Here is a 7,467-nt window from a genome sequence, read left to right on the forward strand (position 1 = left end):
TCATAGATTATTGTGTCAGTATTACATCATACAAAAGTACAAATAACTTTTATACATATTTATACATATGTTATATCAGTATACCATTTTTATGCATACAAAATTCATACAAGAGTACAAATACATATGTTATTTTTAAACAATTTCATATGTTATTACAGAATACAAAGGTAAAAACACATATGTTATATCAGTATACAAATTTCATACCATTATTATTCACACATTTCTTACCAATTTCATGTCAAAAGTTATCAATTCTTCATACAAGGATCATCATGCCACTAGAATACCAAAATAATTCCAACTTAGAAATATTAATTGTCATTTTTAATAAACAGTATACCAAATTCATTACATTATTATTCTCAAAATTCATTACAATATAATGCCAAAAAAAAACAATCCAATCAAACCAGAAATCGTACCAAAAAATATTATCGATTGTCATACATGTCTGGTAGTATTAATATACAAATTCCAAAGAAAAAATTGTATATTTTTTTAACCAGAAATATACCAAAAAATAAAAAATGGGTCAGACAAATAATGAACAAATTCAATGTTCATACCAAAATATAACATTATACATTAAAAAAAACGCCATAACTCAAATTATTATACACAACAAAAAATCTGAAATCAGTATACAAATTTCATACAATTATTATGCACACTTTTCATACCTATTTCATGCCAAAATTATACCTATTTCATGCCATAAGTCGTCACTCTTTCACAGCAGAATCATGCGACTATAATATCAAAATAATACCACTTCTAACTATTAATTGTCATTTATTAGACAAATAGTATACGCAATTCATTCAAATATAATTCTAAAATCGTACCAACATGGTATAACCAATATACCAAATTCAAATAAATTTTATGTAACTTTTTAACCAATAAACATACAAAAAAAATGAATGTTCAAACCAAAATCTATACCAATTTCAAACAAATTTTATGTAATTTCAAAAGTGAATATTCATATCAAAAACGTCATAATTAAAGCTATTATACACGAACAAAATCTGAATATTTTTTTTCCAGAATCATTGTTCATAAAAAATTTTAACGTTTGGTTTGTAATACAATACAAATAAAAAATCGCAAAGAACACTAACCTAAATGATCTCATCTACCACCATGCTTTATTAATACTAATAAGAAGCCGTCCATTACAAGAAAATAAAGATTATTGAATAAAAAGAATATGAATTAGATGAGAGTAACAGTTTACAGAGAAAATATTGAGAAGAGAGAGAAACCTTCTAACAAAAGAAAAGAAATATGTTTGAACAAATTTTAACTGCTTTGAGCTAAACAAGGAAAACAAATATTCTTTTTAAAAAAAATTAATTTTAACTGATTCAGTAAAAAAAGGAAAACAAATATTTTGCTTTGAATCCCCTAAATTTATGGCATTATTAATTATCCATAATGTATTCAAATTAATGACATATCCGCTTTTTTCTTTTTATGATTTAAAAAAAAACGTTTTTTACTATTATTTTAAAAAAAATGTTACAACCTGAAATTTTTTATTGTTACAACTTGAAAGTTTTATTATACTATCATAACTTGAAAATATTAGTCATATATATGTCATTTATAATTTTTTCACAATAAATAAACAGTTTTAAAACTCCACATTAAATTCCTACTCAAACACAAACTCTAAAAACAGATTATGAAAAAAAATTACAATAAAATAAACGAATTTTTAAAAATATGAAACTTCACACTAAGAAGATATACAGAAAATTGTCTAATAATTAAAATAAAATGAATTGCCATTTTAAAATAGAAATTAAAATTTTAAAAAATATTTTAATTGAATAATTACTTTAAATTAATATTATATAACCATTTTACAAATTTTAATATTTATATAAAGATAAAAATTAAAAATTAAATATTTGAATGATCTGTTTTAAAATTAAAAATTCAAAAAAAATCTTTATTTAAATAAAAACGAGAATATAAATAGGGCAGTTTTAAAACTTCTCATTACATTCCCACTCAAACACAAACTCTAAAACCTGATTAATTGAAAATTAGTAAATTAAAAAAATTATATTACACAATTTTTAATTTTTAATATTTATATAAAGATTAAAATTAAAAATTAAATATTTGAATGATCTTTTTTAAAATTAAAAATTAAAAATAATAGTTAAATTCTTTATTTAAAAAAAAAATGGGAATATAAATAGGCAGTTTTAGAACTTCCAATTACATTCTCACTCAAACACAAACTCTAAGACCTGATTAAGTAAAAATTTAGTAAATTAAACCAATTATATTACACTGATTGTATTTCTTTTAACGTAATAAAATACTAACAAAAATTCAAAAAAAAAATTGTGTTATTATTCTAATAGCTAATTATAGCTATAGACATAATAATTAATAATATAATTGTTAAATTGTGTATTAATAATATTAATTTAACATGCTCAAATAAATAAGTCAACGAATTGTGTCATTATTTTAAAAATATACATTACTAAGTGCATGATAAATTTTAATAGTTATTTTTAATTTAAAATATTATTATATTTTAAAATATCCGCACAACGCACGGATACGTATACTAGTTACTAGTATTTCACAGTCTCCCTCTGCGAATTGGAGAGTGTAACCCTGTCAATTACATTCAATTATTTGCTGACCAAGTAATTACCTGGCCAACTAAACAGGTCAGACAATATATATACACGCAATTACATCAAATCTAATTACCAGGGTGACTTTCCAAACATGCCTTAACATGGTGTAATTACAAGTTGGTTACTTTTTAATTTCTTTTTTCAAATTCAATTTTTTTTTCTTCGTTTTAGTTTTTTTTTAATTCTATTATTTTAAGTTCTTTTTTTTATTATTCTAAAAATTTCTAAAAGTTTGTTTTTATTTTTTATTTTTTATATTTCATTTCCTTCTCATTCTCAGCCTTTACTTCATGTGATTCCATGCAATTTTTTGTAATACTTATTTTTCATGCCATGCTTATTTTATTTTTATTGGCATAATTTTGATAGTATTCTAAATTTTAAATTAAAGTAGAATTCTTTGTTGATTAAGGTTGTGCAGTTAGGTTTTCCTTTTCTTTTAAATCATATTTATATATGTTATGCTCAAATTTGACATAAGAATAATTTGTTTTGAATTTAGAACTTATGTTATATTTTCAGTTTCATTTGTTTTAGTAGTATTACGTGAGACTTCATATTGCAAGTCATTTATTTTTTAGTTAGACTTGATATATTATCTTTTTTGTCAAATATTTTAATAATGATGACATTTTATTTATAACATTGATTTTTTTTTTGTCAAAATGCATTTCATGATGTTCATAGAAATCTTGTACTTTTAGTTTATATGATTAGTTCAACTGAAATATACTAATTTGAAAAATATAAATCAATTAGTTTTTTCATAATATTAGTTAAAAACGTATGTTTATTAGTAATATATTTTCAAAAATATATATCTCTTACAAATTCAATTTAATATCATTTATAAAGTTTCTTATTTGTCTAATATAAATTTTAAATAATTAATTTTTATTTTTAAAATTTAATAATATCTTATTATTGCAATTGTGAATTCAAACAACACATGTGTAATTACACTGTGTCAAACAAACAAGTCAATGTAATAACTAGGATATGTAATTACTAGGCTGATAATTATTACCCTAGTAATTACACCAATTCCAATTACCAGGTGACTTTTCAGACAGACCCTTAATCTCCCTTAAATCCTTATTTGACTGTTGATTTTCCTTTAGTTGAAGTAGAAGTTGAGAAAACCAAGTCGCTCCCAAGCTCTTTCATTTGGAACTCTCAATTGGATACTAGTTATGCAATTTGGATCTGGTTCCTTGACCTTCGCCTTTTACTTGTGAAAGTATTGTTTTTTGTTGGCTGACGCAGCTTAGGCTAGTTAGTATTTTCACATTATTTTTTTTTATTTGGTCACAAACTATCTGTCATTTAATAACTGTCAGATTGTGTGACCTTTCTCTACTCTCCCATCATGTTTGGATTTTGTGATTGTTGTTAATACTCTTTATTCTTACTCTAATTGTTGGTATTTGGGTTTTGTACATTTCAAAATCTTCCTTCCCATGTTTTGTTGCTTGTTAAAACTATAGAATTGTTTCATGTCTTCTTGATTGATTGTCGTGTTTGTGATGAAATTCGCTAGTTGATTAGTTTCTATGAATATATGATTGAACTGTACATTTATTTGACTAGCAATTTCCTTCACTTCCTCAATTGTCTCGGCCATCTCCCAAGGTATTTTCTGGTGCCCTTCTATCATCTTCTTTAAACATAAAGAATTTGTCTCCAATCTGATATCTTGGAAAACTTGGTAGATATAAAATCTTAAAGCTCTCCAAATAGTGACACAAAAACCATATGAACTATGTCGCATATTCCCTTTTCTAGCTCCATCAGTATTGCATGTTAAGACGAATTCAAGATTTGAATACTTTGGGTGCACCTGTCACGCTCTGAGCCTATACCCTGGACGTGACCGACACTCGAGAACCATTGTTGGCTGCGAAGCGAACCCTTAGCCTAGTTGACTACTTAGGGGAAGACTAACTCAAGTAGATATAGGCTTTAAAATGAAAATAAATCATTAAGTCAAAGTGCTCAATTTAAATATCTGAAAATACTGAATGACAACAGTAATAGTTTTAACAAAATATCTTAAAAGCTCTATAAAGCCTCTACTGTTTTAAGACATGTATCGGGACAAGACCCATGACGACCTTAAACAAACTAAGACTGAACTAAATAAGTGGAGTCCTCCGTAATCAAGGAAGTCTCACCAAAAAACTATCAAGAGTGTGAAGTAATCTTAACAAAGCGCATGTTGACGATCCTAAACACATGTATATACATCATAAAAAGATGTCAATTGAATGACAGTAGTACATTGAAAGTACGGGTATGTAATATAGCTGAAGCAACAATAGCTGAACTAAAAGGCTGCAACAAAATACTCAACTAAATGTAAAGCATAAATAGAAGCTAAGATCATTTAAAGCCTCACAAAGTAAAATATGCTAACTCACTGAACTATATATATATATATGACAATCATCGTTATGAGTCTCGTGATGATAAATCATCTCGCCCACACAGCTAGAACTGTCCTATACCTTGCCAGGGTATAGAACAAACTCAACTTTACAAACTAACTTAACAAATTGAATTCTTAGCTACCATTCTCCGTCAGCACCACCATTTTTTATAACGCTTAAATTATCCTCAAAACAAAAAGAAGAGTAAGCGATCGTCAGCCATAAAAATACACAATGAAGAGTCGGGATCGAATCCCACAAGAAATGATTTAAGGATACGACAAGGAAATAAAGTATGCAGACCTATTCATTGTAGCACTTTAGAACAATTGGGTAGATAATTTTACCAAATTTACAAAAAGAGAATTGTAATTAAGTATCGCAATTAAACTAAAAAACATAGGGATTTCACAAGTAAGAGACCATCTAGAGGTGTGGAGATTGGTATTGATGTCACATAGGGGTACAAGTCCTGCTCAATAGTGCTAAATAAATATGGATAGGCTAGGAAATCTTCAATGGCACTACTCTTTTTTCGATCTCATAGTATCATATCATAGAATCTCCTTTCGGTCTCATCTAGGTGAATCACAAATCAACTCATTACCTTACGAAAATCTCTCTTTCGAGCAGATTTGACAACTAGAAATGCACTATAATTTCTCTTTCGAGCAAACCATAGAAGTCAAACATAAATTGCATACATCAAGTTATTTACCCACTTCAATTAATCTCTTTCGAACATCTATCAAAGATCTCGAATAGGAATAGTTTGCAACCTTAACCCATGAATTTAATCTCATGCTAAATAACCTAAATTCATAGATGAACAATAATAAAACACAACATAAAATAAGACCCACTACATTAAGTCAACACCCAACCCCATAATCACACCCCTAGAGTTGGGATTTTAGTCACACATCATAAAAAATAAAGAAATTATACTTATGATGTTATCAGCCATTAATGTGTTGGAAATTAAGAAATAATCTTCAACAACCACTTCTATTTCAATCCTCAATTGTTAATTACAAGAGTGTTTGAAAAACCCAAAAAACTAAGAAAAAAAGTATTTCTCAATATCAAAATTAAACTATGAAATTAGGGAAAAGTTTATCTCAACATTCCACTAGCCTCCCCCAAACCTTCCTATATTTTCTCTCTCCTGTGGGTTATTTATAGTTTCCCCAAAATTACCCTAAGATTCCATACGTGACTCATTTGGTGACGTTAGTAGGGCTCACTTAACTCATTTGGCAGATCGCCATTTTCTCTTTAGCTCGCTTTTCTTTTGTTTCAAGCTTCAGGTGTTTAAACCTCAATTGGTGAACTCGATCGAGTCAGTTTTTCACATTCGATGGATCACCGATTACCACCTTGTTCACCCTTTCAACTTTCATTTTTGCTCAGAATTCTTTCACCTTTGGTGATGGACTTCTAGTTCGCCCATTTAACTTCGGCGAATTGCCTTTTCGTCTTTAGTCTGCCGACCTGCCTTAAATATTTACAATTGTGCATATTGTCAACTTGGGTGAGGTCAGACCAATTAGGCGATCCACCGTTTTGGTTAGGCGACTACCAGTTGGGAGTTTGTACTCCTTACAATATTTTTGGCCTTTTTTTCATGTATTCATCATTGCCTTATCCTTTATCCTTCATACCCGAAAAACCTCAAAATATCATCAGGACAGGACATAAACATGCATCGAGGACACTAATTGTTGAACTAAAAAGACCTCAAATGAGTGAAAATCTACCACTCATCATAGGGTTCAAGTGGGAATATAAACATGGAAAACAACTCAAAGATCTCGATGCATAATATATTGCAACTCAAAATCAAGAATTTAGAACTTGGAATTGATAACATAATTCATATCAAGAATTCTCGAAACTAAGGGTATAACCCTAGATTAGACTCTTACTGACTGAATTTAGATGTAGGGCATGAGGATGAACTCAGTCTATCACTATGAATAGCCTTACATACATGGAAAAACACTTTTCTTGAAGCAACTCGAAGAATTGAAGAAGATGCTTGAAAACCCTACCTTTCTCATCTTGGATGAGTGCTCTAAGTCTTGGGAGTGCTAATGAACGTATAAGAGTTGATCAACAATGTTTAACCCTTAATTCGAGGTAAAAATGTTGGGGTTTAATCTTAGAAGGGGTTGGAAAACACTAGAATACCCCTACTAAAAATCGTGGGGTCGACTCTATGGGTGCCACCTACAGATCATAGAAACTTCTATAGTTCATACTGGTCAACCGTAGATCGAGTATTGACGACTGAGATTTGGGGTCAACTTTTACAAACTAGCTCCTTCCTACGGTCCGTAGGACCCTCTCATAGAACC

At 28.6% G+C, this 7,467-nt stretch overlaps 1 protein-coding gene across 1 annotated transcript in view; it reads right to left on the reverse strand.

The window, feature by feature from the left end:
• LOC125823082 (fatty acid amide hydrolase-like) overlaps positions 1 to 7,467 on the reverse strand; it is a 339,008-nt gene that overhangs the window by 177,915 nt on the left and 153,626 nt on the right. The window lies entirely within an intron of this gene.

The sequence above is a fragment of the Solanum verrucosum genome, unplaced genomic scaffold (genome assembly GCF_900185275.1).
Source record: "Solanum verrucosum unplaced genomic scaffold, falcon-dt-bn FXZP01000301.1, whole genome shotgun sequence".
NCBI lineage: Eukaryota > Viridiplantae > Streptophyta > Magnoliopsida > Solanales > Solanaceae > Solanum > Solanum verrucosum.